The sequence below is a fragment of the Mastomys coucha genome, unplaced genomic scaffold, assembly GCF_008632895.1.
Source record: "Mastomys coucha isolate ucsf_1 unplaced genomic scaffold, UCSF_Mcou_1 pScaffold14, whole genome shotgun sequence".
In the NCBI taxonomy this organism is placed as follows: domain Eukaryota; kingdom Metazoa; phylum Chordata; class Mammalia; order Rodentia; family Muridae; genus Mastomys; species Mastomys coucha.
Genome location: NW_022196896.1, coordinates 111,145,921 through 111,154,666, shown reverse-complemented (window position 1 = coordinate 111,154,666; position 8,746 = coordinate 111,145,921). Strand labels below are relative to the sequence as shown.

At 43.7% G+C, this 8,746-nt stretch overlaps 1 protein-coding gene across 1 annotated transcript in view; it reads right to left on the bottom strand.

Annotated features, from left to right (window-relative positions):
- Positions 1-8,746, bottom strand: part of LOC116089484 (nuclear autoantigen Sp-100-like) — a 112,672-nt gene that overhangs the window by 60,825 nt on the left and 43,101 nt on the right. The gene's annotated exons all lie outside the window — the stretch shown is intronic.

Below are 8,746 nucleotides of genomic sequence, written 5' to 3'. Positions count from 1 at the left end.
AGTAGTACTCCATTGTGTAGATGTACCACAATTTCTTTATCCACTCCTCTGTTGAGGGACATCTGGGTCATTTCTGGCTATTATAAATAAGGCTTCTATGAACATGGTGGAGCATGTGTCCTTATTACATGTTGCAGTATCTTTTGGGTATATGCCCAGGAGTGGTATAGCTGGGTCCTCCAGTAGAACTATGTCCAATTTCTGGAGGAACCGCCAAACTGATTTCCAGAGTGGTTGTACCAGTTTGCAATCCCACCAGCAATGAAGTAATGTTCCTCTTTCTCCACAATCTCTCCAGCATCTGCTGTCACTTGAGCTTTTTATCCTAGCCATTCTGACTGGTATGAGGTGGAATCTCAAGGTTGTTTTGATTTGCATTTCCCTGATGAGCAAGGAGAAAAATGTATTTTCACTATTGCTATAGAGGAGCGTCTACATGACTGTTAAATTGATTGTTGTTTTATATCAAACAACTTTTATAATACTTATTTTTATTGTTATAATATTTTATAAATATTAAGGAATACGACGAAAAAGATATTGTAGGTATTGAAGGGGGTGTCTGGGAGGAGTTGGGGTACAAAAAGAAAACAAGAATGTGATTTAATAATATTTACTTAAAATATGTTTTTAAATGGTAACAAATTCAGATAAATTGAAATCATGTAACTTTTATCATCATAATGCAATAAAAGTTAAAAAAATCAATTCTATTCAACCATCTAGTATATGTTTCATGTTAATAATTGTACATCTCTTTCACAGGGACTATAATAAAGATACCTCTTCTAGGGTAGGAGAGATGGCTTAGACGTTGAGAATACTGACTGCTCTTCTAAAGGTCCTGGGTTGTATTCTCAGCACCCACTTGGCCACTCACATCTAATCTATAATTCCGCTTTTGGGATCCAACACTGCTGCACTGAATGGAGATGCAATGGGGAGAACTGACCTTACAACCTTCCAGTCTTTGCAAGCAACACCACCCCTGTCATTGCCTGGATTGTGCTGCCATACTGCTTTCCACTATTTGTCTCCTGGGTCATTTCAATATACACCTCCTTCTGCTTGGTTTTTCTAAGATAACATTTGTCATTTCATAGTTGAAGCCATCCCAATTAGCTTCTGCATCTACCCTGATCATTCATTTAGCAAACAGGCAAATGTTGCTGGCGGCTCTGGAGAACCAGTGGACTCCCTGTGAAAGGGACATGACCTGATCTCTACAGAGCCTCCATTGACAGGAGCCAGTGATTGAGCCTTGGGTCCCCGAACATCAGCATCAGCTCATATGCTGTGTTCCAAATTCCATGAAAGAGCCTTATGTTCCTTTCCCAGGCATGATCCAAAGTGGACAGACAGATGTTCATAGATTCCTAAGGGGGAAGATCTGAGAACCACTGCACATACATTTGCAAGGTTCATTCTGGTGGAAACATGCATTGTTCCTTTGATGGGTTCTTAGTCCCATTGAGAAATGGATCCAATTGGAAACTGGGGAAAGGATCTAGGGTTTTAATGGGATAGCTGATTTCCACCATGTGCCCACTTTTCCCAACACTCTTTTGATGATATGTATAAGAAGTACCATTACATGTTGTCATGACTACAATAACATTAGCTAGGAACAGTCTATTAGCTGTCTCCACAGATAACTACAGACAAGGTCTCCAACTGTCTCTCTACAAAAGTCACTTAATCTGGCCGCAACAGTTGAGTGATTCTGGTTATCTAGAAATGAATCTTTCTATTGCTACTATGGAAGTAGGAATTGGGAGATGGTCCCACCATTATTCCATCCTTCAAAGATCAGCCAGTGCTGAGCTGATCCAGCATGCTCATGATCCCAGCAGTGTGTTCCTGATCACCTCATTAAGTCAGGCCTCTGAGTGGTCCTGAGGAGCACGGTCATCTCATGGACACATTTTCTACTACTAGAGAGTAGAATCATCTCACTACTTCAGTTAGATTTGTAAGCCTGAGTCTGTAGTCATGGTTCCATTAGTGAAGCAGCACTTCATTAGTGTGTGCTGGATCTATGAGGAACATGCAAGCACTGCCCAGGGACAGCCTAGGTCCATGACCCTTGGCCATCACCACATTGATTAGATTCTGCAGCACAGAAGAACATTAAGTATTGATAACTCATGGGTGCAGGAGAGCTGGCAGGTTGATCAACTCAGCTACCACCAAGGCTCAGATACAGGGATTTGACCTGACCCACCCCATCATCTACCCCAGCTATGAAATCCTGGAGCATGTGAAGGGACCAGTGTTGGTGTTCCAAAGATGCAGGATCTCCATGACAGAAGACAACAACAAAATATTTGAATGTGTCCCAATGAAGATCCAGTATTGATGGTGGAACAGAAGACAGAAGCTTCAAATCAGACCAATGAAGCCTTACAATGAACATCTGCAAGCGAATCTGTTTGGAAAATGTGTATACTGTGTGACACACTGTGACACAGTGCAGCTTTCGTGGCAAGGTGGTTTTTGTTTTCGTTTCTTTTTTTTTGTTGTTGTTGTTTTGTTTTCTTTGGGGAGGGAGGTTGCAAGGGTACAGGGGGATAGGGAGGGACTGGAAGATGAGTGGAATTACAGTGCATGATGGGAAATTCATCAAGAGTCAATAAAAACATTAAACTATTGATAACTCTGTCAGTTTAGGTTTCCAGCTTCCTTTATCCAATATAAAAACCCAAACACAATCTCCATGCCTTTCCTGTGGGCTGGGTTTGTCACTCCTTTAATGTGAGGTCCCTCTCACATGGCTTCCAGCCCTAACCTTGGTTTGTCTACTGAGCCATGCTGGGAGCCCCTGTGTAGTCTTTATTCAAGCTAGATGAGGGACACAGATGGCTCTTTCTACCACGAAAGAGTAAAGGGATTCTCTCATAGACAAATAGGTTCAGGGAAACAGGTTCAAAGTCCTCACACGTGGCCCCACTCTGAAGTCTCAGGACCCTGACATTGGCACAAGACACTTCCTGAACATAGAATGCAGTCTCCTATGGGGTTCTGTCTTTCTGAACACAAGGGCCTGGCACATGCTTTTGCTACTGTCTGATTAATGACTGCAAGTGTGAGTGACCCTTTTCTCATGATTACTTGGGATTGCTAGATCTAAGTAACTCACATCCATCTATGAATGCAATGTAGCAAGTATCACCAAACACCATCTTTCTTGTAGTGACCTTTGCTCCATCCATTATCAAATATGCCACTTTGTGTTGAATATGCCACTTTGTGTGTAGCTCACATAGTCTCTAATGCCTTTCTACAGGTTAAAATTTGGACCCAATGCTGGTTTAACACCTGAAAACCTATGTGTACTCCACCAATCGCCTTTGGTTGGACAGTGACCCACCTCGAGAACCCTACCATGAGGCTTTGCCTCTGGAATATTATCTTACAATGAGTCTCCTAGACAAACATTCTGGGTTGAGCCCCTTTTTCTGTCTTACTTGGTGACTGGTTTGTTTTTTCCAGAACCGAGACCTTCAAAGGCTGAGAGTCCCTATGTAGCCCAGGCTGGCATCACACTTGCAGCTATCCTCCTGCCTCAGCCTCTCAAGGACTGAGACTATACAAATGAACCACCACATGGTTTGAAGTCTTGAAAGCTCACAGTTTATTGTGGATTGCTCTCTGGAGAGTAGGAGACAAGCAAAGCAACATATGAATGTGAGGTGGGGGAGGAGGGTGGAGCTAAGACAGCTGGAGACATTAGACCTTTGGAGAGCAGAGAGCAGCAATATACCATACCCTTGATTGCATGGGGAGAGGGGGATGGATCCCCAGGCCAGGAGGTGTAACTCCGAGCTGCACCTGCTCCCACACGACCCAGAGCAATCATCTGGGAATGACAGAGTCTGTAAAGAACACTCACTACTGTTGCAGCTGGGCAGACATGGCCAGTTGTGCAGATTGTGCCAGGACACCAGCCACATCTCTGATTTCAGCAACTCTTTTTATTTGTGTCCTGAATAGCAAACACTTCCCTGAAACTCTTCTCAAACTTGGACTCCAGTCTCATTCCCATTTCGCCAAACTTAGGGTCCTAGAAAAAAATAATGCAGACAAGAATGATGGTGCTCATCATCAGTGGCAAAAACACCTCCTGCTTCTGGTACTTCTATTCTCTGAGGGACTACATTAGCTGCATAGTTCATTCACATGTAAAGGACTTCAGAATGTGGTGTTTCTGAGAATTCTGCCTAGGGGGAGTAAGAAACAATCTCATGCTGGGGAGATGACTCAGTGGGTCAGTGTTTGCCACACAAGTGAGAGGACCTGAGTTCAGATCCCCCAAACCTATGGAAAGCTGTGTGTAGTAGCATGCATCTGTAAGCCTAGCACTCCATTATGGTTGACAGTGGCTTTGTCTCAAGGAAGGTGAAATATAGAAAACAATATACAGTGTTGCCCTATACCTTGATTCTCATGAATATTATAATACACACACACACATATCTGAACTCACACAAAAACATGCACATACTCATAAGTACATACACATCACATATATCCATACATACACACAAAGATTTAAACAAGGATGTAGAGAGATAGAGTGGTGATTGAGAGCATATAGTACTCTTAAAAAAGACCAAATTTAATTCACTGTATTGAAGCCTCCGGACTCCACAGGCATCTATATTCACATGAACACACAGTGTGTCTTCTGTCAAATACATAAACACACACACAAAACACACACACATACACACATACATACACACACACACACACACACACACACACACACACACACAGTTTTCTCCAGAGAGGAATTCTCTGAAGCCCTGGCTGCTCTTCAACTTGCTCTATAGACTGGGCTAGCCTCAGACTCACAGATCTGCCTACTTCTGCCTCCCATCTGCTGGGATTAAAGGTATGTGCCACTATGCCTACACTTGACATATAAATATCTTTTTAAATTACTTGTGTGTGTGTGTGTGTGTGTGTGTGTTGCCTTAATTTTCCTCTGTGTGGCCCATTAGCTTTGTAGACCAGGAAAGAAGTTAGTGAGACACATTCTAGATCCTAAACCAAAAAGTAAATTCACTTCTAGATTTTTTTTTCTTTTTTGAGATAAGGTTTTAAACCAGGCAGGCTTTGAACACAAGACACTCCTCCTCCATCAGCCTTCTGAATGCCCATATCCCAGGTTTGTACCACTGTGTCCGGCACTCTCAGATCTCTTGTTTGTTGATCCTTATTATAGGAAGATGTATGAAACTAAACTTTCCAGTAAGCAGAAAATGGATGCAGAGTAACCCTGAAGATGAGATGCAGGCAGAGAGGGATGCTGACCTTGAATGTGATTCTGTGATTCCGGAAGATGAGCCTCATGTCTTGCACAAAGTCTTCTACTTGGCAGTAAGCCTGGTCACTCAGCTTTTTCTTGATCCTGTCCAACCACATAGGCTCTTGCACACCTACAGTAACCTCTCTAAACTGGTGAGGGAGATAGCCATAAGAGAGTGAATGCCACAGCTCAGCATTTACCTTCCACAAGGTCCCAGAAACTCCACAGAAACAAAAGAGCCTGCTCCCCTCAGGGATTAAGCTCACAATCCCACAAATGGCCCTGTAAATCATGAGATATCATGGAAGGCAGTGACCAGGGGTTCACCACTGTTACTTACATAAGAATAATATGGCATCTTGGAAAAGAAGGAGCTCTCAGAACAGCAATAGACTGCCAAGAGGACATACTCACACTTCTGCAAGAAAAAGAGACTCAGACAAAGTGACTTAGAAAGGCAGAGTCTCTCTTACTCCTGCTTCTCTCCCTTGCCTCTTGCCCCTTGGTTCCCCATTTCTCCCCATTCCCTTCCCCCCTCTCTCCACATGGTCATGGCCAGTTCCTACTTCTCCCCTCTCTCCTCTCTGCCTTTCTCTGCCTCTGCTACCCTCTTAACTCCTCTCCCTATGCCCTAAATAAACTTTATTCTATACTATTTAAAAAGAAAGAAAGAAACAGAAAGAAAGAAAGAAAGAAAGAAAGAAGGCAGAGTCCATATACATACCCAGGGGGAAGACACGGCTCAAACCCATCTGCAAATTTGCCCAACATGAGTGCCTCTTGGTTATAAACTTGTATGGCTGAGTTTTTAATACCAAGAGGTTACGCTGCAACAGCACCCTGATGGAGTGCAGCTTGGGAAAGCAGGTTTTCTTTGGATGCTATTCTTCTGGCTCTAATCCTGTCTGCCCTCATCCCAGGAAAAGAAGAAAAATATGGGTTTCACAGTGACTCACCAACTGTTCCTGGGGCACCATCTTCCTCTGCAGTACCTCAGATTCTGGAAGACTTTGTTGACTTCCTAAGGACTGTATCCTACAGAAGATGCAACTCCACGGTGTTCTGAAAGGTTGGACATGAAGTGAGGAGCAGAGAACAAGACTCTTGAAAACAGCCACTGTTCCTATGCCTGCCATTATGCTTTCAGGAGTGGCTGACAGTCTCATCTGGGGCAAGGGTTCCCTGGACACTGAAAGACTCCTCTTAGGATCTTAAGTTGCCAGCCTCCTGTTAGTGTCATGGCAGGAGCTGTTCCTTGGAAAGTGGGCTTTGTAATGAGTGGTAGGTCTTCATTTCCTGGCAGAGGTTTCTGGGAGCACAAGGAGACTAGGCTATCATGTCTGAACACAGTAAAATGATCTTCTTTTCTTCCTTTCTTTCTTTTTTTCCTTCTTCCTTCCTTCATTTCTTCCTTTATTCTTTCTTTCTTTCTTTCTTTTTCCCTTTCTTATGTGTATGAATACACTGTAGCTATACAGATGTCTGTGAGCCATCATGTGGTTGCTGTGATCTGAACTCAGGACCTTCAAAAGAGCAGTCAGTGCTTTTACCCTCTGAGCCATCTGGCCAGCCCTAAAATGGTTTTCAAAACAAATTATGGGAAACTTGAACTTCCAAGAGTCCACTACATCCTGGTGAATGTTTGGAGTAGTCAGTTGTTGCAGGATTTTTCCCTGTTCAATCACACTAGGGCAGTGGGAGGCCTGTGACTGGACAGAAAAAAGGAGGTGGAGCTAAGAGTTGTAGAGAGAGGAATTGTGGCAGAATAGGACGGGAAAAATCCTGGCTGTGGACACGTACCCACGTGGTGTTTTCCAACCACAAGTAGCTATGATCTCACAAGGTTAGAAATATTGGGGAAAAACTTTTATCATATCAATTGGCTCTGAAATTATTGTATTGGCATCTTGTGAATTTTGATATTATTGATACATAAATCTGATTGATTAACTAAAGGTGTAAGAGTCATGATTTTACTGGGTTTATCATATGGAACGGTGAGGTTGACAGTTCTATTTGGTTACTGGAATGTGGGACCAGCAGTTACAGGGGATTATAGCAGAGAGGGAACTAGTGGCTCACAGAACAAGTGAGCCAGATTATGTAGGGGCTAGCTCCAGAGATTTGGCAATAAGGGCAGAGCACAGCGGAAGGAGCATGGAAGCATGGAGCCCCTAGAGAGTTGGTAAGTTAATCTTTTAATATTTCCTGCAAAAACCAGTCATTTTTTTTCTTTCACATGTACATAGAAAACACAAGTAATTAGTTTATTCTGCCCCAAATCTTTTGGACAAGATGCTTTGGTGAACTACTTTGAGAAAAGCAGTAGTGGTGTGTAGGCAAAGGGCCCAGCCTTTATATCAGGAGAGATGGCTCCCTAGTACAGAGAACCTTTTGCTGACAGCATCTTGAGGCAGCTCTCTAGGTCTTGCTGTTTGCTATCTATTAAGAGTCCTTGCATTTCCCACCTCAAGCCCAAGCTACCACTATATAAGGGTGATGGATACAACAAGGCAGGGGTATCTAGGAGACAGAGAAGGGATCCCATCCCACTCACATCTCTGCTTCCACGCTTGGGATATGACACTCTTCATGGAAGGCTCTGAAACAGGTATCACAGCAGAAGAGCGTTCCTCCATCGTGGCACACCTCACATTCATCTGAGTTCTGATCCTAGAAATTAGAACATCTTCATCATTGGGAGATGGTGAGACTCGCAAAGCCACCACGGTGGCAATCCTTCACGGGTGCCCTTTGTCTACAATGACCTTGATGCTTCTACCTGGAATACTTAGGGAAACCATGGAACACAATTTGCAAAACAAGACTTCCTAGTCTTCAGTGAAGTCTGGGAGAAGGGAGGCATGAACCAGACCCCAAACCATCTTCCCTATAAAACCAAAGATCCTGACACAGAATGCTAGTGTGCTGGTTGGAATAAAGCTGGCACCCATAGGACCACGAGGAGTGGTACTATTAGGAGGTGTGGCCTTGTTGAGACAGGTATGGCTTTGTTGGAGGAAGTCCATCACTAGGGGGCAGACTTTGAGGTTTTGGTAGTTCAAACCAGGCCTAGTGGCTCACAGTCACTTCTGCTGCCTTCTTAAACAGATGTAAAACTCCCAGCTAGTGCTCCAGCAACATGTCAGCCTGCATGCTGCCATGCTTCCTGTAATGATCATAATGGACTGAACCTCTGAACTGTAAGCCAGTCCCAATGAATTATTTTCTTATAAGAGTTGCCCTGGACAAGCTCGGCAGCCAGTCCCACAGCACACAGAGAAAGCCGCACTCCCAGGTGATCTAACAAGCCCAGGATCCCAGGATCCCAGAACCAAAGGATCACAGAGACAGCTTGATTCTAAGGAGTTCTGACACAACTAGGATCACAGGAAGGACAGGCTCCAGTCAGATTTAGCAAAGGCAGGTAGC